We start from the raw sequence: 22621 nt of genomic DNA, 5'->3' as shown, positions 1-22621 counted from the left end.
CGGGAATATGTTCTGCACGAAAATGATAGTTCCCCATAACTGACAGCCATGTAAGACGTCTCATGAACCTGTTGATAAACGGGACAGATGAACGCCTCTTATTAATTATATTAACCGCCGTTTCGTTATCGCAGAAAAACATAATTTGTTTCCTAGCCCAGTGTTTACCCCACAGAACGCATGCAACGACGATCGGATACAATTCTAATAGGGCTGTCGAAGAATCACCGGCAGGTAAGGAACGCAATTCTTCTGGCCAGGCGGACGCAAACCATTCGTTTTTGAAAATTCCCCCGAACCCTATGGAAGGTGCAGCATCAGTATACAGATTAAGAGCTAAAGATGATTCCATGAAATCATTAAGAAAAAAGGAAATGCCATTCCATTTATCTAGAAGCAGAGACCAAAATTTTAGCTCAGATCTACATCCTGCGTCTAAAGTAACTATATCACTGAGAGCTTTTGCAGATTTAGAAAGGTCAAGAAGCCTGGAAATAAAAGATCTGCCTTGAGGAATTACTCTCATCGCGAAATTAAGGTGCCCCAAAAGAGAAAGCAAATCCCTTTTTGAAAAAGATTTTGAATTTTTTGCGACTTTCATAACTTGTCTTATTCGAGCTAATTTCTCGAGGGGGAGTGAAGCTTGCATGCGATTTGAATCGAGAGAAATGCCTAAGAATTCGATGACTTTGACTGGACCCACGGTTTTTTCCTCCGAGAGAGGAACGCCTAATTCAGAAAAAGTGCGTTTGAGAGTCGAGATAGAAAAGTCTGATTTTTTGGAAGGAAAATCTACCAGGAGAAAATCATCTAAAAGATGAAGGACAAAGGATAATTTCTCGTTATTAAGAAGAATCCAGCACAAAGCCTCAGACAAGGTATCGAATATTTTTGGACTGCTACGACAGCCAAAAGTGAGTCTAACCGCAAAATACAATTTTTCCCTCCACTGAACGCCGAACAAATGCCACTGTGAGGGATGCAATGGCATAACTTTAAAAGCATCGGAAATATCTGCCTTTGCCAGCCAAGCTCCACGTCCTGCCTTTTTTATGAAATTGATGGCATCATCGACAGTGTTGTAAAACAGAGAAAATGGGGCTAAAGGAATGAGGCTATTGATGCTGTCAGCCAAACCATTGTGGGGAGCAGAAAGGTCGATAATTAAACGCTTTTTACCCGAATATTTTCGAGTGGCTACCCCTATAGGACTTACCCTAAAAATCGGGAAAGGAGAATTATCAAATGGGCCTATCATGAATCCTTTCTTAACCTCTTTCTCGAGCAAGGTATCCACGGTTTCTGGCTCCTGAGACGCGGACAATAGGTTATGGCAATGGAAAGATACAGCAGGAAAATGCAGCAGACCAGCAAAAAACCCTGAACAAGACCAGTCAGTAAATAATCCACAAAACAGCGGTCAGGATGCTTTCTCAACGCCTGTCCCAGCTTGGGGACGTTAATGGGAGTTGATGGTTTTATTTCTTTCGCTCCATTTTTATGAAGCGGGTTCTCCTCGGGCACACAGACTTTGGGTGGGCGTTCCCACAGTAGCTACAAACATGAAAATATTTACAATTATGCATCCTACAAATATTCTCATTGAAATTAAAGCAAATAGGAGTACCAAAGTTATTCACCTGGGGGCCAAATTTATGGCTCGGGCCGGGATGAGACATGGAAGAAATAGTCTTAGATTTAGAGCATAGATTAGTAGAATGCGAGAGAGAGCCGCAAACGGAGCAGGACAGAATTTGGTGACCTGTGAAGTGTCTACTTATGAGCGCGAGATCGACCACGGACCAGTCTAGTCTCTGATTAAAGCGTTGAATGAACATAGCTGCCTTTGCAGAAAAAGACTTGTGATACTCGTAGAACAGAACCCCACCGTAAGAGAGAGCTAGATCAGAAATTATGGCCAGATAGGTATCTAGTTCGGCTCTGCGCGCTGGTTGGACCTCACAAATAACATCCCTATAAACTCCAAATGCGATACAGAACTCGGGAAAAGTTAGAATTTTTGAAAGTCTAGGGTCCCCATCTTTTAGCTCGACCTGTACGTCACCACAGTCTACTATGCGCCGTTCACACAGCTCGGAGCCCAGCAAGAGTTTAACGAGGTTAATGTCATTACCTGCCAATATCTGACCCCTCAGCTGATGAGAGATGGCAGCAGCTGGTGGGAAAAAAGGCGAGCCAGTGGAAAGAGGTACGGCGGTTGCTAGGGTCCTTTTAGGTACAAATTCCGTGGTGACGTCATCAACTTGAGGCTGGCGCGGATCGAAGACAACAGCGGTGGTTGAAGCCGGGGTGGATGTCGATTGAGCAGAGACGGGGGTCGAGGAAGGTCTGGAAAGGGAGCCGTCTTCCAGTGTTGATATCCTAGCGGACATGTCGAGGAGAGAAGATTGAATATCAGAAAGTGCCATAAGCACTGGATCATCTGCTGAAAAAGCACTTGGACCCGGACGAACAGAGCAGCTGGCCCGTTTTTGCGCTGGGGCTTTGCTGGCCATCTCGGGATTTTTGCGCTTCGAGGTGTGCTTTTTTCCGGAGGACTGGGGAGGAGGCACCGGCGGAGATTCAACTGGGATATTTAGAGAATCGCAGAGGAGGACAAATAGGTCCTCGTGAGAGGCGCCACGCGGAGGCTGAATGTCATTTGTAAATAGGGTTTCCAGTATTTTTGCCACGGGCCAATCGCCGATGCATGGTTGAGACGAGGATTTATTCGCCAACCGCCGAGAACTCCTACGAACGGTAGCGTTATCTTCCGGGCAGGCATCCTGCCCCTGGTCCGATTGGAGTGGTGATGGCCGGGTTTCCTCAGAAGAGTCTTGCCATTCCTCCTCGACAGCGGCGGAAGTCATAGACAAAAGGGTGAGTAGAATCAGAACTTTTACGTTTAACATGAGTGATTTTTACCAGCGTACGTACAAATCAGCAGTGAGAGCAGCAAGCATGTATGAGCAAAACTGAATGTGCTTTAAATAGGGCGCCTTGTTTGAGCTTTGGCCATTGAGCAACAAGGGGAGTTACCCAGCTAATGCAGCTCAGCTGGAGCAGATCAGCTGGTGGGACAGTGTTGAAGCAATAGCATTAGCAGCGTCTTGACTACCTGGCCTGCCAGAACTGACGCTGACGCTCAATTTACACACTATCAAGTCTTCCCCTTTTCTCATTTTCTCAAGAAAACATAAAATAACACTTAATTTTAACATTTATTCAACTTAATTCAACCATTTGCAAAGCATGCTGGGAACTAACAAGCACCGTCCAGTTTCAGTTAATGCAACACAAATCATTCATGTAATCCAACACAAACGGATTAAGTAAACTTACATTTCATATATATTTAAGCAGATTGAACACAATCAAATTAAGTTAGGACAAAATGGCAGTTGGCGTCGCACTATACTGCCACCATCTGGATGTAAGAATTTTTCACTTAACATAAATGGTTTGTGTTTAGACAACGCGTTAGGATTTTGTAGAGTTAAGTTGAGACATAATTACGTGGACCTTAATAGAAAAAATCATTTAAAGTCAACAAACACAATTATTATAAGTAAACTGAATATAAATATATTATGTCAAGTGCACAACCTTCCTTGTTCATTTTTTTTTTGAGTGAAGGGGGCAAATAATTCTGACCAGCACTGTATAGCAATTTTACTTAGGTTCACCTCAGCTGTCCCCATGTTAGTCTCATATCTGCAAAATTAAAACATGCTTATAAATTGTGTAGCCATCAGAGGACAGGGCTTTACAGTATACAAATTTGAATAAAGTCTTCATCCCTTTAGCCTTTTCATTGTCTCCAACTTTTCATGGAACTTTGAAGCAGCTGTTACCTTCTGCTTACTCACTATGGTAATGACTGAATTATGAATGTATACGAACAAATCAAATGACCACCAATATGTTTGAAAGGAAAGCATAGTAGGTTTTCTTTGGCTAATCAAAGTAAATAATATATTAATTATTAAAAAAAATATATATATATATATCAGATTGTACAGAAATAGTGTTTAAAGAATAATGTTTTAGTGCAAAAAAATGGGCAATTCTCACCTTGTGCTCATAGTTTTGATTAGAATACATCACATCTGGGCAGGCGGTCGCATACAGACTAACCGCAAATATTTCAATCCCAAAATTCTGCATACGCATATGGTCGGGACACTTTCTCCATTGGAAATTAAATGAATGACCTGCGATATTCATTCCTCACCCTGTCCTCTTTCTTATCTCATCCAGGTCCTTTCATATTTATGCATCCATCCATACGACTGTAAAAACAAGTCTGCATTTTATTAAGCCACCATATAAATCACCTCCAAGCAGCAGATATTACGTGAAACAAAACAGAGGACGTGGCTGCTGATGCTTGACTGGGCCTGAGGAACATTCATCAGTCGATTGGTGGGGCTGTGTGTACGGCAGATCTTGATGATGTATCAGAAATTAGTAAATCATAATATAGGAACACCGCTTGGCACCTCTATTTGCATTTGGAAGGTAAACAAAAAGTGCTGATAGATAAAAGAGAGCGGTAGAGAGACACAGATTTGTTTCCATTGTTTCAGGCATCATTTGTTTTCCACCTCAGTACGGTTGAGGCGTTGGCTGCAGCGATGCAGGACAATCACTCTACGACACCCTTCAATCATTCATCGGCAAACGGGGAACAGCTGATGAATGGTGGGCAAGGAAAAAAAATTACACTGCATGTAAAATAGTGGCAGTGTTGTAGAATTGAAAATAATCCAAGATATTTTAAATGAACAAAGATATTTGCTTGACTGTTTTTCTACCCCCTCTTCCTACCACATGACCATTTGGAGTTCCTAAAGGCACAGAGGGGCTGATAGTGATCTAGCAAATAGTCTAGTACTTTGGGGGTCGATGAATTGTCACACCTTTAGTACAGTGCTGCCGCACTAAGGCAAAAGGTCGTAACTTCAATTTTTGGCGAAAATGAGTTATTGTAATTTTTAGGACAATAAACATAAGTTTTATCATGTAGACAAACATCAAGTTTCAATTCGATTGTTTTTTGGGTGGAATAAGATTATGTTTTTGCCGTAACTTCAAAAAGCCAAGGGGAAACTACGGTAGAAGCCCGTAACGTCAGTTACGGCTTTATGCCTTCGTTTCTCGCTGCTCCTGAACACTCGAATGAAGTTACGGGTATGCTGCCGTGAAGTTACGACACTCTGCCTTCTAACCATACCTGTCAACACTCCCGTTTTCCCCGGGAGTCTCCCGTATTTCACACCCATCTCCCGCCCTCTCCCGTTTTGTTATTTCTCCCGTGAAACTCCCGTTATTTGTATGGCCCAAACGTCGTTATGAATAATCACATCAATATAATTTTCCAAGGTTGTCCAGTTGCCAGATCTTGTATAAAACCCAACCTACTCGCGTAATCAACACGACATCATACAAATTTCAACCCATTTGTGAGCTCAACCTGGCAAACTACAACCCAGTTGTGCCGTCGATATCTGCGCAGGTAGACGCGGGAAGTTGAATAAGCGTTACTGGTAGAAATGGGAAAAGACTCCATAAGTACGTAACAGTAATTTAACGCAATTAACGCAGCATCCGTTTTTTTCTGTTATCCTTTGGCTGCATGGCGTTACATTATATAATGCGCTTTTATTCTTGCTAATGCTTTTAAACCATTCAAGCCATATAGGCTACTTATTTTATAAAACTTTAAAAGCGGAAAGCGCATCACTCATTCCTGGGAATACATTTGACATCGCAGCCTGACCTTGACGGAAATAAATATCCTACGCCAAAAGTAGGCCTACCAGAGAAGAAGTCTCAGCTGTGCTCAGATTTGTAAACCGTACAGTTGCTTTGGTTGTTCAATCCATACCCGTTTCGCCCCGTGGCTCAAAAGGGACACAGCAAAAATAGGGACACCCGAGAAATCCAAAATAGAATGTAAAATTTATTAACAAAATAGAACTTTACAGGAAAAAAAATAAAATAAAAAAAATAACTACATACAACGGTAACAGTGAACAAATTCATAATCCGAGCACGCTTTCGCAATCGTTGTTTTGTAAATCGTTCTTTCGCAATAGTTGTTTGTAATATTCAGTTCCTGTGAAAAATTGTGAAATACTGTTCCAATAGGTGAAGTTACACAACAATATGCTGATTGATTAGCCTACATAAAAATATTTGGATGTAAAATTCAGTTCCAGTGAAAATCTGCTCCAGGGAATGGAGTAGGCTATAGGCTACACAGGTGATGTGTAATATTCAGTACCAGTAAACTCCACCCGCTCAGTTACAGTAACTGAATATTACACAACATCACCTGTTCAGACTTGAAAACTGTAGCCTGCTCACAGATTTGTGGCCTATCTATGCCTTATTTTAGAAATCTGTTTTTCTGTATATTGATTTGTTGTGTGTTGTTAAGATGAATACAACTGTCTTAACTGAATTGTTCTATGATTTGGCGATGGGGTGTGTAATGTATAGATGACATGAAACCGCATGTGGTTGAACTGAAACCCCCCCCAGGTCTCCCGTATTTCGGTACCCAAATGTTGACAGGTATGCTTCTAACCGACCATCAAAGTATTGCCGCGCTGGAGTTACAGGGTTATGATGTAGCAATTAAATCACCTCAGACACACACGTAAATTTTTCACAGTGATTACTTTTGTTAGGTTTGAAGAATGGCATACTCGCGGGGGAAAATGATGGTGGAGATGGCTTTGAATCTTTAACATCCAATAAGAGCTAGCGGTAGCCTTAAGCTAGCGATACTACTTCACAAACTAGACACAAACACTTTTCGAGCCATAATCAACAATTTATCCAGTAACAAGCGCTGAATAGAGCAGGCTTGTATGATATCTTAATTCACAGCCCGTAATACAAAGCTACATGTACAACTGAAATAAAATATGCTTCTAGCTAGCTCTCGCCTGCCAATGACAGTCCACTGACTGAAAACTACGCGAGTTGGTTGGTTGGAGCCGCAATGACACACCCATTAAACACCAGCAACAGGAATAATTTAGAGCCTACCTTTTGTTGAACCTTGGTTAAAATCCATGTCAAACAACCGACGAGAAGGCAAATCCATTACATCCACCACGAGTTTTTAAAACTTGCTACCGGCTCTAAAACTGAAGTGTGTGTGTGTGTGTGTGTGTGTGTGTGTGTGTGTGTGTGTGTGTGCGCGTGCGTGCGTGCATGCGTGAGAAAGAGAGAGAGAGAGAGAGGCGCGGACGCGATCCCACTGTTCGATCGCGCCCGCACCTCTCTCTCTCTCTCTCTCTCTCTCTCTCTCTCTCTCTCTCTCTCTCTCTCTCTCTCTCTCTCTCACACACACACACACACACTCTTCAGTTTTAGAGTCAGTTTTTTTTAAAAAAAAAACCTTTGAATGTTCCACATCTTTTATACTTTAGTGATGTTAATCAACTTTGTTTTATGAAATTCATGTTAATTAAAACCATTCATACTTTTCCAACTATTCTCACTACTTTAACTTCTTGTTGATACATGTAAAGCCATTTTTTATCATAGTGAGTCCAATTTTAATATTGCTTACATTTTAAGCATAACATTGGCTATAAAATAGAAGTTAAGGTCTTTTGCCTTGGTATGACCAATTGTCATTTTGTGGGCAATGCTAAGGCAGAATACAGTAACTTCCGAAAAAGGGTCAAAGGTCAAATTTGAGTTCAACATTTTTTTGTAGATGGGTTAATAAAGGTATACACTACAACATGTGAAAATTACAATATTATACCTATAACTCAATTGCCAGGACATTAAGATAACTTTAAAGTCATTTTTCTCAGTTTCACAACTCTGGTGAGTTAAGGTCTTTTGTCTTAGTAGGGCAGCGTGGTGGAAGTGTAATTATCTGATTGGTCAGTTTGAATGTCTCACAGCTGGGTTTTGGTCACATGGTCAAGGAAAGGATAAAACAAGATTGAAACTGTTGCGCTGTCTCTTTGATGCTCTGGCTCTCTTCTTCTCTGGGTCCCTTTCTTGGGGGCTCTCTTCTTATTCTTGGGGCTCTCTCCTTTTGCCTCCTCTTTTCTCTCTCTCGTAACATTTTTTCATATATGCTGGGTACAATTATTAATATAAGTTATCATCATCTCATACATCTATTTGTAACTATTTTAAGTGTAACCATTACCATATTTTGTCATTAAACCTTTTCAATTACAACTAATGTGCTAACTAGTTTTGATTTGGTATTGACTTTGAAGTGCTACATATTGCAATACAATATCGTCACACTCTATAGCAACGCTCTCCCACAAATATTAAGCTATTGTAACTGCACTTATTTCCGTCGTTGGTATAAGTGGCAGTGGGTGGAATAGACAAGAAATGTGCAGTTTTCTACCATCTTGCTAATAACGTTTCTTTAGTCATTCGGCATTTCTTGCAGCTTGAACCACTGCAGGAATCCACCCTTACAGTGTGCAGCTGGACACACATTAGAGTGCATTGCTACCTGTTCTGTGGTTTCACTTCAAGGAATTTGTGATCTAATTTATAAACTGGGGGTGCATTAGTGATTGCTTTTCTTGTTTTCTAATCACACACACACACACACACACACACTCACTATCTCTGTGGGGAGTCTCCATAGATGTAATGTCCAAACTGTATATGGTTCACTATCTTTGTGGGGACTCTCCATAGACTTAATGGTTTTTATACTGTACAAACTGTATATTCTGTCCCCTTACACTAACCCTACCCCTAAACCTACCCATCACAGAAAACTTTCTGCATTTTTACATTTTCAAAAAAAATACAATTTAGTATGTTTATTAACCCATTTCCCTCTTGGGGACCGCTGGCTGGTCCCCACAATGGAGGTGATCTCAGGTTTTACTATCCTTGTGGGGACATTTGGTTCCCACAATGTAATATAAACCAAACACACACACACACACACACACACACACACACACACACACACACACACACACACACACACACACACACACACACACACACACACACACACACACACACACACACACACACACACACAGATACATATACATATACATATACATACATTTAAAAAAATGTAACACATTTTCCACACAAAAGTTACTTATTAACTTAAAATGAGGACCATGTGACACTGATAACTGGTGTAATGGCTGCTGAAAATTCAGCTTTGCTATCACAGGAATTGTATTTATTTAAACACAATAATAAATATATTACATTAAATTGCAAATTTGTTTTGATGGCATCATACAGTAGATTGTTGTGTTTGCAGGTAAGGCTTGATTTGGATGTCTTCAGAATGCATTACTTTGTCAGCACAGTTATATCTTTAGCGTAACAACGTTTAGCAAGGTAACAAAGTAACCTTAACTTTAATTAAATTTACTAATGTGCAGCACAATTCATTCTCCTTAATCAAGCTCTGCTGTTATCAGGACTGTAACCGATAGTACAGAATCTCCAAATTAAGGTTAATTTCGCATCCATTGCCTTGAGCAGCCACATTATTGATAGCTATGAGCATCAATTTGGCATGAGTATTAGTGTTTGTTTAGGACGAGTTATCCTGTGATGGGCTAATCTATTAGCGTAGCAGGCAGTGTAAACACAAAATTGCCTGCCTCCTTACTTCACCTCTAACAGATCCATACCGGGAGGCAGGGCACCAAGGCCTGATTACGTCTAACTCTTTGTTCCATTTTCTGTGTCAAACTTAATCACATTAAATGTGTGTTACTGTCTTTCAGCCTGATAGCTAGCTATCGGCGGAGGAGGCACGGGTAAGGCTTGCAGCTCAGGCTACAGAGCCGGCCAAAAGAATATGGAAAAAAATATCAAAGGGATGATTTTATATCAAGTCATTGTTTAATCAGCATTTTTTTTTTCTCCATCTTCCAGGCTGACCTACACCTGCACGCACAGGCTTAATGAGTGCAGGTATGTCAGAGAGAGAGAAAGATGTCACTCTTCATTTCATAACAGAGGCTGCATTACAGAGGATTGGAGCCCTATGCAGGGTAATTACCATCCTGTTTTTCGTGGCTGGTGGTAATGTTGCCCGAGGGGAGCCCCAGGTGCACCTGCCTCAGAGTCAGCCCAATTACTAGCCTATTTCCCCTAGCTCAACATTTTTACTCAGACAAAGGTAGGGCAACTCATGTTTTCATCATCTATTTTTGTCCATTAGTCTGATCTCACTGTTTTAGGATTTAACATCTGAATCCATTTGTATGTTTGTTTGTTATATTTGTAGCCAATCTTAATTCAAAACCATGAATATCAACAGATCCTTACTTCTTTTGAATCAGTAACTACTTTGTAACTGTTAAAAAAAAGTATGTTCAATTTCTATAGGAATGTGTGTAGTATGAATATAATCTGGATGCACTACATTCATCATGTTGTAATTGTCATGTGACCTATCAGCATCAGTTGCATCGCTTCACTAACATTCACAAATTCATCCCCAGTGTTGGTTTATATTTAACTGTTTTAGATTGTAAAGTCTGAATATATTAATTTGTTTGTTTGGTTGTATTTTAATTGAAATCCATGAATATTAACAGGTCATTTCAAGAACATTTGGGTTTGAGTTTACCCTGCCGAAATCCAGCATTGCTGATCACCAGCATTATCCTAAGTTTTAGATGTTTGGACATGGGATGCAGGTTGCTGGTTAACAGCATGGAAAGTAAGAGTTCTGGTGGACCAGATAAATCAGCTCAGTATTGACTGACAACAGCATGGCTATGCTGCTCCACCAGATAAACCAGCTCTAACCAGCCTGGACCAACATAGAATTCATTAATGCTGGATTTTTTTTTTAGCAGTGCAAGAGTGTAAAATAAGGAGTGACTGGCAAGATTTGGCACTTTTCCAAGACTTTGTCTTTCAAAGTGGCAGTATTGTGGATTCACTGTCACTGAATATACAGAAATAAGGAAAGGTAATCGATAATTGAGCAGAATACTGAAGGCCTATTCACACCAACACAAATGTTCAGCATGGAATTTCTTTTTTGCGTACAATTTTTCTAAAAAATGGCAGATGGCAAATTCACTCCCTGACAGTTGGTGGCACCTATATAGAATGCAGAAATGCAGTACACAAGCAACTTTCTATTACTGACACCTACTTGTCACAGAAGCTGAAAGGTATTTACATGTTTTCAAACAGCTGTTAAGATATTGTTTGAATAACTATGGTGTTTTCAAATGACACAGAATACAAAAGAGGCTGCGTCCAAACTTGCATGCTATCTGACTGAGTAGCTTATTTTGAATGAGTAATTCGCAACTGTAGAAAAAGTATGTTATAGGATAAATGTGTGTAGTTTGAATGTAATTTGGACGTATTACTGTCACATTCAGTTTTGGTTTCCGATTCATGTTCATGGCCTTTTTTTTTTTTCTTTTTTTTTGTTTTGTTGTTATTAAGTTGGCTTGAGAAAGCCAACTTACTGATATTGTACTTAAACTTATTATTCTTCTGAGACTAAAAATTTCTATATGTAACTCCTCCTAGAGCTTTAACTCTACATACTCCAAACTCGGCTCAGACACTCAAACTTTTCTGACTAAGTGTGCTATCTATTTTCAGACTGATCGGACTTACGGTTTTCCTAAAAATGACGATCAAAACTCGAAAAAACTCATTCAAAAACTCCCATTGACTTACATTGGGGAGTTCTAAAAAATTCAAACCGACAAAAATTTAAATCTAAACACCTTGAAGACTAAACCAAACTGCCGTTCTATATACTATATGAGCCATTGAGACTCATTTAAACAAATAAACTCATCCATCTATCTACTTCAAACTACTTTAAACTTTAAACTATCTATCTATCTCTTTTTAACTAATCCATCTTTCTTTCTAACTTATCCATCTTTCTTTCTAATTAATCTATCTTTCTTTCTAACTAATCCATCTTTCTTTCTTTCTTTCTTTCTTTCTAATCTATCTATCTTTCTTTCTAACTTATTCATCTTTCTTTCTCTCTAATTAATCTATCTTTCTCTCTAACTAATCCATCTTTCTTTCTTTCTTTCTTTCTTTCTTTCTTTCTTTCTAACTAACTAATATTTCCTTCATTCTTTCTAACTAATCTATCTTTCTTTCTTTCTTTCTTTCTTTCTTTCTTTCTTTCTTTCTTTCTTTCTTTCTTTCTTTCTTTCTTTCTTTCTTTCTAACTACTCTCTTTCTTTCTTTCTTTCTTTCTTTCTAACTAATCTTTCTTTCTAACCTTTTTATCTTTCTAACCTATCTTTCTTTCTTTCTTTCTAACTAATCTTTCCTTCATTCTTTTCTAACTGATCTTTCTTTCTTTCTTTCTTTCTTACTACTCTTTTTCTTTCTCTTTCTTTCTTTCTTTCTTTCTTTCTTTCTTTCTTTCTTTCTTTCTTTCTTTCTTTCTTTCTTTCTTTCTTTCTTTCTTTCTTTCTAACTTATCCATCTTTCTTTCTTTCTAATTAATCTATCTTTCTTTCTAACTAATCCATCTTTCTTTCTTTTGTTCTTTCTTTCTTTCTTTCTTTCTTTCTTTCTTTCTAACCTTTTTATCTTTCTAACCTATCTTTCTTTCTTTCTTTCTAATCTTTCCTTCATTCTTTCTAACTAATCTTTCTCTTTCTTTCTTTCTTTTTCTTTCTTTCTTTCTTTCTTTCTTTCTTTCTTTCTAACTACTCTTTTTCTTTCTTTCTTTCTTTCTTTCTTTCTTTCTCTTTCTTTCTTTCTTTCTTTCTTTCTTTCTTTCTTTCTTTCTTTCTTTCTTTCTTTCTTTCTTTCTAACTTTCTTTCTAACTAACTAATCTTTCCTTCATTCTTTCTAACTAATCTTTCTCTCTTTCTTTCTTTCTAACTACTCTTTTTCTTTCTTTCTTTCTTTCTTTCTTTCTTTCTTTCTTTCTTTCTTTCTTTCTTTCTTTCTTTCTTTCTTTCTAACTAATCTTTCTTTCTAACCTTTTTATCTTTCTAACCTATCTTTCTTTCTTTCTAACTAACTAATCTTTCCTTCATTCTTTCTAACTAATCTTTTTCTTTCTTTCTTTCTTTCTTTCTTTCTTTCTTTCTTTCTTTCTTTCTTTCTTTCTTTCTTTCTTTCTAACTACTCTTTTTCTTTCTTTCTTTCTTTCTTTCTTTCTTTCTTTCTTTCTTTCTTTCTTTCTTTCTTTCTTTCGAACTAATCTTTCTTTCTAACCTTTTTATCTTTCTAACCTATCTTTCTTTCTTTCTTTGTGTTAAATAATGCCAAGATCATGCTAAGAACTCTATAAAAACTCCATAGTAACCATCTGTGACAACTAACCAACCACTCAAAATACTTTAAACTACTTTTAAATACTTTAAACTTCAAACTACTTTAAACTTCAAACTAATTTAAACTTCAAACTAATTTAAACTTCAAACTTCTTCAAACTTTCTGGTCCGACTTTATCAAGCCAACTTAAAGTTTGTCTCGACGAACTTTCGCATCTAGTTTCATGTGCTTTCCTTTCGTTTTCATGGTTTCTAAGTATGTTTTCATTGGTTGTTATGGTTACTCATTGATTTATTGATTAACACACACCTGCTCCTTGTTTTCATCATTAGTTTGCCCTGTGTATATATAGCCCTCAGTTTGTTCAGTTCATTGTCTTGTGTTGTTTATGCTGCTAAGCGTTTTTCTCCAGTTATCTTATTCGCTGTTTTTCTTGTAGTCTATCATCTTTGTTTTTTGTTTATAATAGTGCTGCAATTAGATCCCATTCTCCTCATTTTGCCTGACCAGCTGTGACAAGTATATTTGTCATGCTGTCTTTGTCATGTGACCTATCAGCATCTGTTGTGTCCCTTCACTGCAATTCACTGCAACTCCTCTACCATGGTCTCATGGGATAGTAAAGTGTCCATCAGTTGCACAACTTCATTTTGCCGGAAGTGTTAAGCCATCTTGGAACCTTTTGCCAACTGTTTTTGAATATTGTGAATTCGGAGATACAACTGTTCACATACTGTTTTTCACCTACTAGATACTAGGGAAGAATACATATCGGGATGCAGCTAGAGACTTCCTCTTCCTTTGTCACCAAGCCGTTGTGTTATGTAAATACAAAATGCTTTGTTTTATACAAAATCTTAATGTTTTCACAGTTTTGGAAAACAAATTAAAACATCTTTCCTTAAAAAACAAAAAAGCAAAACTGTCACAATGACAAAATGAGAATATTCATGTCGGTCTGCACAGACGCATTAACAGCTGAGCTGTGAATGAATGTAGTCTGTATTTTCTGCACTGTTTCGGCAGTTGAATCCACCTTCATGAACTCAGTCAGAAGTAGATGTGTCAGCCATGTTTTGTGAGAGTACAAGTAAAGCTATTCTTCACAACCCGTTGCCCACAGCTATGATGTCATTTCCTATTTACTCTTTGATGCACTTCAAATGAAACTGGTACTTTTTTTTCTTTATTAAATATTTGGTTTCCTGTCATGTTGGCACCTCTCCTCACTGGGGGTGGTGTAGTCAAATGCCAAAAGATTTGGACTTGGGCTGAAAGGCTGCAGGTTCATGTCCTGCAATGGGTGATGCCTGAACCCTGTTGTGTGACCTGAAGATGGTGCTGAACCATGTGACATGGCAGCATATGATACATGCTACACTGAATCTAGTGTGCTTCCTGCAAGTGACACATTTCACAATTCCTGTGGATATTGTTTAAACATTTGAGGGAATGCCAACATAAATTTTGCAACAACCTAGAGCACTGAAGGAGTCAGCAAAGGTCCAAAGGAAGGTAGATCTTCAGCACAGAGCTGCTAATGAGATACATTCAAGACTCAAAGTTTATTATTGTATTTCTGGTGCTGCACCTAATGGTGAATGTGTGAGTTGATAATTTGCAGAAGTAAGGGGTGTAACTTGTTGCAGCTATATATACTATATAGCTATATATGTAATTTATGTAGTGTATTCTCAGTTCATAGGCAACGTTTCCAAACTGGTTTTATTTTATTTATTTTTTTATAAACAAATAAATACATATTTCTCTTTTTCTCCCCACTGAAATCCTCACATTTTTTCAAATGGTCTTTTTTTATGATGATATAGCCTCTGTCTCTCTGCACTAGCATCCTGAATGAAGAGAGAGTGGCAACATTAGCAGTATCAGCTTTATCTGCTGTGTCTATGCTGTTTTCCTTAAAAGTGATATTTTTAAACCAACACATTACACTTAGCCTTTCTACTAAATAATTTAATCCTACAAACCACATTAATGGTGGTATGCATTTCAGCTGGGACTGAAAGTACTTATTTATCTGTAAAGCAGAGGGAACTGAGAGTCGGAAATGAAGATGGACATACTGAGAGGGTGAGAGAGTATGAGATGAGGAAGTGAGTGCTCTCTGTATTCTCTGCTCCCCATCCTTTCTGTTCCCAAAGGGCCTTGAGAAATGTCTGCCTGCCTATCTGTCTATCTATCTGTCTATCTATCTGTCTATCTGTCTGTCTGTCTGTCTTTCTTATTGGATTGACGCTATGGGGAACGCCATCAGTCTAATTGGTGTCTGAAGCATGTGTATACACACAACAATATAATTGGCTGACGACAGTCCATGATGTCACTACCGGAGTGCCTGTGCTATAAGGCGGCGCCTGCAATAGATGTCGTCAACTTTTTTGTATGAAGGAGATGTGCAGACAAGCCGAGTCATGGCAATGAGACGCAGTGTCTCGTTCCCCTTCTCAGAGAACCATGGTTACATTCGTAACCTGAGAAGTTCCCTTTCGAAGTGGAACTCAACACTGCGTCTTGGATCGACACTATGGGAAACAAATACCCACTACGCCACGCTTAGGAAATACCTGCCTCATTAGCTGTGCCAATGCACAACTACAATGGGCATAGCATTATTGACTCTCCAATCTTGTTTAGCCAGAGTCAGAAGCATCAATCATACTAAGACTTCCCTCGACTATTACCCAAGCTCATATGCCCCGTGACAACGAAAGTCCCAGTCTTTTTTAACCTTCCTCTCTTCCATGTGGACCCAGCCATAGCCACCTGCGGCCCAGGAGCAGAGCTCTAAGGTTTAGATATGTCAGCTGCTTTAGCTTGACACAGCTATTCGGGAATACTGGCACAGAAACACCATTTTTATACGCTGCTCTATATATCACCATCACTAGACGGAGCAAACACTGGAGTTTTCGTTTAGAATAACAATTCACCCTCCTCGCTACAAATAACTCTAACCTCTAAGAAGCTGCAGGGGAGCTTCAGCTCTACTACCCCAAAACTATTGGGGGAAATCACTCACACCCTTCCTGGACTAGTCCAGGGCCTTAAGACTCCCAGCACCTGACAAAGGTGCCTGATAACAAGAAGAGCTGCTTAAAGTCAATTTAACCTCTGCCAGTTAGGTTCTACAGGAACAGTTGAGGCTCCAAAAGGGAGTGGAGGACCCTACTTTAAAACCCAGACAGTAGGGAATGGTTTCTATTATAGATGCAACCCTGAAGAACAGCTTTCCAAAAGGAACCTGATGTAGGAGGGATGTTACTTCTCCTCTGCAATTTGGTCTTGTTTACCAAATCGGTTCCTTCAGTTACTTCCTCCTAGTGTCCATCCACCTTTGTGCTCTACTCCTCGCCGGAGGAGGAGCACGAGTGGCCACGCTCAGCCTCTGGCTCTGCCTCCAGTCCTAAGACTGTGACGGACCTGGTCCCCCAGAGGTATTAGGCGAAAACTTAGACTGGCGCGGGATGTATCCCCTGAAAGCTGCTGACCGTACCCCCACATCTCTAAACCTTCAGACTACCATCTCTATAGACATGCCAAAAAAGTTTTGGAGATCAAGGTTTTTTCTAATTTTTATTGATGTCTGTCAAGTTGAACCTCTTCACCTCCACAGCTGCTGGAAAGCAATCTGACGGGACTCAGAAACCATTCATGGATGAGCTAATGTATTATAATTGCATTAATGTTACTGTGTTATTAAGCAGGGCAGACCTCTCCGTGACCACCATCGCTGCCATTGAACAACCAATTTGAATGTTTATTTGGTAGCTCAGAGGTTCAAATCATCTGAAGACAGTCCTTGCCCCTGGTTCAATTCCTTAAGCGGATCCACCTGGTACGCTTGCAACACCATCATTGTGTGCAAGGAACCACAGTCCTGGCCTTCTGCTGCATATAAGCCCTGCCGTTCAAATGCGAGGTAGTCTTCAATATGAAGCAGGGTCAGAGTGGGGCATATATGGCCTGACGGGAATCACTCGTCAAAAGTGCAATGAGCAACTTCCTGTCTCTCGCGCCCCTGTCGTGGACAGAATCTGTTAGCACGAATGCATTGCTATGAGTGCCGTAAACTCCTTCGAGAGCCAAACGCACTTGTGCAAACGCTAACTACTATCCCTCGGGTGAGAATAAAGGAAGAACAAAACTTCTTTCCAGTCTCTTTCATTTAGTCTTATGAATGCATCATAATGAGCACATCAAGCTTCCTCGAGGAGTCAAACATGCTCTACTCGTAGCGTTTGTTTTACACACACATACAAACTAGCGTCTCCTGAAGACAAAAAGAGCTGATGATGTCTATTGCAGGTGTCCTCTTATATGCGCAGGTGCATGTATTGTCATCAGCTGACGAAACTGTCGGGTGTATACACATGATTTAGACACTGGTCACATTGATGGCATTCCCCATAGCATTGATCCAAGATGCAGTGTTGAGTTCCACTAGAAAAGGAATCAATAATATTAATTTATTTAATTATTTATTAGACTTGTCTAATGGTTTAATCAGAAATATAATATTATATATATATATATATATATATATATATATATATATATATATATATATATATATATATATATATATATAACTGGACATATAAAAACTGATGTAGTATTGTGCTGCAAATTGTCTCTGTAATTTTCTCCTCAAATACTGACAGTTAAAAAAAAAAAGCAAAAAATAAATAAATAATAACATGCAGATTGTCAACATGACAGACCAAGTGGAACAAGAAGTGTTGGTTCCTGTTACGTTTTAATACAAAAATTCAGAGGTTTAAGCAGTGTCAATGTCTTTCCTTCCTTCCTTCCTTCCATTTATCATATAACAAAATCCTGAGAATACTAAAAAAAAAATATTTTTTTTTATTCCAAGTTATGTTCTACATTTTACTGCAAACACTTAGTTTCATGAGGCTTATCCTGGCAATAGCTCCATTGAGCTTTTTATTTCATGAAATCCTTCCTTCCTTCCTTCATTCCTGCCGAGACCTAGTAAAAAACCCTGTGGCCATGATGCCTGTTGCTAGTCTTAGTGGTTTTGACATGACCAGGAACACTGGTGTGAAAGCACAACTGATACACTCAACAGTTAGCTTCAGTAGTGTCGAGCTTGGAATACATCCGTGTGGTTCAGGAACATAATCCTATCAGAGGCCTATGGGGAGAAGGAGGGAAAGAGGCAATGGGAGGAGGAGAAGGAAAAGAAGGAATCATGGAATTAGATGTAGCTCTAGGGAGGAAGAAGAAGAAGTGAAAGATGTATGGAAGAGAGAAGAGCTTTACCCGTTGAATGTGTGTGTATGTGAGTGTGTGCGTGTGTGTATATATTTATGTCCCCAGGCGATAGGGTGTGTAAAGTGAACAACTGCAGACAGGAAAATCTTTTTCTCTCACACAGGGAGAAGCATTGTCCCTGGAAACAACCTCTTTTTAAGGTCCTGGACTGCCTATATTATGAATATTTTGCATCATTTATCATATAACAAGTCCTGAGAATACTTTTTTTTTAAGTTATCTTCTAAATTTTACTGCAAACACTTACAGTTTCATGATGCTCATCCTGGTCATATCTCCATTGAGCTTTTTGGTTTGTGAAATTCAAAGTTTTCCTAAAAGTTATAAATCCCTGAGCATATGACTGTTTAATTAATCATCTGAATAACATATTTTAGGTGATACTGGTGTTTGGGATCCAGCATTAATTTCATTACTGCTTTTCTGTTGAAATGTGTGAACATATGCTGTAGGAATTAATCCAGGAAACTCCAAACCCATACATTATGCAAACAAGAAATTGTGGGGGGGAAAGTGTATATTTAAAATGAATTGATTCAAAGCCTGAGGTATAAAAATACTTGGGTCTTAGGCTTAAAATCAGAAGTAATTCCTATTTAATTTAGGTCTGTACAAGAAAATAACAGGAACATTTTTATGTTTTCTCTGTATGATGTAATCTTAGCCTTGTATTCCCTCTTCCATGAACATGTTGAATGGTCTCGATGTGCTTGTTTAACAGAATCTGGCCAGTGGAGCCTGGGGTGGGAAGAGTTTGTCTGGCTAATGTAAATTGGCTTAAATGGGCCCTTGATTTATGTGTGTAAGATGGAGTGTAGAGTGTTCTGTCTCCCCCTCTGTTTGATACAGAATGAGTCACAGCTCTAAATCTAAAACAGTCTCTTTTACTTTCACATGCTCTCTCTCTCTCTCCTTCTCGTTTGTAGAAGGCGCAGGTTTTCTGTCCATGTTGCAATGGCTTTGCCTTGCAGTCAGCTTTTCTGTGTTTCCAGTGTTGATGAAATCGCTCAAAGGGGGGGCTACTGGGATTACCGGAGTACAAATTTATCATGACATAGAGATCTGCCAGAAGCACTTTTCTATTCTTCCTTTCCCCCATTTTTAAGATACTGTGGAATAAGAACATTTATTAGGTCTGCTAAGAATTTAATTTTGTTCGTTTTTTGTAAGGCAACAAGAGCTGTTACAGAAAATTTGTGTAAGTCTCATCCAAAACAAAACATATATACATGTACACACACACACACACACACACACACACACACACACACACACACACACACACACACACACACACACACACACACACACACACACACACACACACACACGCACACACTACACATAATTGTTTATTACTTATTTCCTCATGTTTTATTTCTTTGTTTGGTTGGTTGGTTGTCTGACCATTTATTAATTTACTTATTTCGTAAACACTTTCTATGAAGTCCGTGCTTATAATGAATTATAGCCCCATTTATACTAATTTATAAGTATTACTATTCTATAAATACATTTAAGGACTTGTTAAGACACATACTGCATTATTGGAACAGTTATAGTTATTTATATTATTTATTTTATAATTACTAATAAGTCATGCATTTGCTTTTTCAATTTGCCTGTTCATAATCCATTATATACTGATTCATAAATGATCAAATATAAAATAGTTCCAGAGACACTTGTTTGCTGTACAAATTAGTTATCAGTTATGTCTTTAATGGCTGATGTTTGCATTAGAGATAATGAATGGTCATTTTGATTTGTTAAAATCTATATCTCCTCAGCCATATGCATGATATTGCTTATAGTTTGAAATTATACTTAAAATAAATATTGTTACAGTGTTTTGCTAGTATCTAACATTGAAAAAAAAAAACTGTTTTTTAACTTATTGTATTAATGATTTATGTGAAAAAGCAAATGTATGACTTAAGTAATTATAAAAATAATCTAAATTTAACTATAACTGTTCTTATAATGTAGTAAATGTCTTAATGAGTCTTTATAGAATAGTAATACTTATAAATAAATATAAATTGAGCTATACTTCATTATAAGCATGGTCCTCATAGAAAGTGTTACGCTTATGTCCTTTTGTTGTTTTTATTTCCTCATGTTTGAAATTAATGGTTCAAGTTTTGTTTTGAAGGAATTCATCCAAGACCAGCATAATCACTTGGGTAAGGTAAGTCCAGCCACAGACAAACAAGGTTATTTACCATGTCAATCAGAGATAACAAAAGCGTCCACGCAAAACAAACAGCAAACACAATTAAATTTGTGATAGAAATGCAAAAACTAATATCCTGAGATTTAGGCCAAAGCCTAAACAACACGACTGGTCAAGTGTTGGGTCTTGTTAGTCTTTAATACGCTGTACATGCGCTCAAACAAACTTTGATCATTTTACTGGAAAGGACAAAGATATTATGTATATGCTAATTTATTCCAGAGAAAGGTTGTAACACTATTTACCCTTAAATGTACATTCTCTGGGGAATACAGGCCTAACCGACGAGCTTTCCATCTGTGGAATCGTATTAGAATCTGCACAGCAGTAAAACAAACATAAAGCTGCCTAAAATAGTGTACATTTCGATAATGGAATCTGGTGGACAAAGAAATCTGTATTACCAAGGGGGAGGCCTTATCTAGTGATGGCCAGACTGTGCCACACTGGGATGTAACAAGAAATACAGAGAGAACAAAAGTGAGGGAGAGCGAATAAGGGGGATGGAGGACTGTGATTGTGGGGAATCTATATCTTTAGGATCTGCAGGTCATTTAAAAGAGGTAGCTTGTTTCATTAGTCTGTTTTGTAATGATACTCTCTGATTCCCATCTTGTCCCACATTGATTTATGACTAGGGCGGTAGGGAGTTTGCAGAAATACTTACGCCAACTGCTCAAATAAGATAAGGAGCACTGCTTTACTTATTGTTTGGTAAACCATGTACATCAAACACAATGTCCAAAGGCTATTTTTCTTTTTTTTGCTTTGTCTTTGTCCATCAAGCTTTAAGAATTCAGAGAAAACTGTTACTGTCGGATTAAACAAGCCACTCATTCATGAGGCAATTGTCAGGTGTAATTTGCCTGTGATTCATGCTATATCACAGAGAGGGGAGTTTACTCTGCTTGTCAAGAACACAAACATTATGATAAAACATGAGTGCACTGGTAATTTGCTTCTGTGTGAATGACAATTTGATTATGCCATATTTGCATATAGTCAAAGGACTCACAAAATAATGACATATGATGACATACTGTATGTATCTGTACAGTTGCTCTGAACTACATTCCTCTACCAATGCAATTGCTGCCACTATGGTGGAATGTAATAAAGCAGATCCTTCATTTAGAAGCATGCAAATTGAGAAACGCTAACTGTCAGGATGACACACTGTAAGTCACCACAAAGGTCTCACAGTTGTTTTTCACCTTTTCCAGTTTTTCACGATTTCTCTCACGATCTTTAAAAATACCCCTATGCAGGGTTGTTAATACTGTTAACATGTGCTGTCAGGTGAGATTGTGGAAGAAATGCAGACAGGATTTTACAGAAACATTGTATTTGCGTGGTGCTGACAGAAAATATCATTGAGTGAATGTGTGATGGATGTTAAGATATTCTTGCGTTTCAGAGCGCATGTGTTCATAGATTTTTATGTCTGGTTCTGTGTGAGTCTAGATGATGGTCAGGCAGTCTATTGCACTTTAATTACAATGTCGACAGGTGGAGAAAGAGCCCTACAGAAGCTATGATTTTCATTATTTATTATAAAAAAGAAGCATTCCTTTCTTCCTATCTGCCTATTTCTTTGTCTCAGCATCTTATTTATTTCATCTCCATTGTTCTGTGTTCCAAAGTTGTGCAACATTCAGCACATGGTTGAGAATTATTATTTTTTTTGTTTTTATTTTTATTCCTGAATTTGAATTGAAGCAAACAATTCAAATAAGCTTAACTGAAATTCATGTAACTACAGTAAATGCCATTTTCTT

Source organism: Rutilus rutilus, assembly GCF_951802725.1.
Source record: "Rutilus rutilus genome assembly, chromosome: 3".
NCBI lineage: Eukaryota > Metazoa > Chordata > Actinopteri > Cypriniformes > Leuciscidae > Rutilus > Rutilus rutilus.
This window is presented reverse-complemented; position numbering follows the sequence as displayed.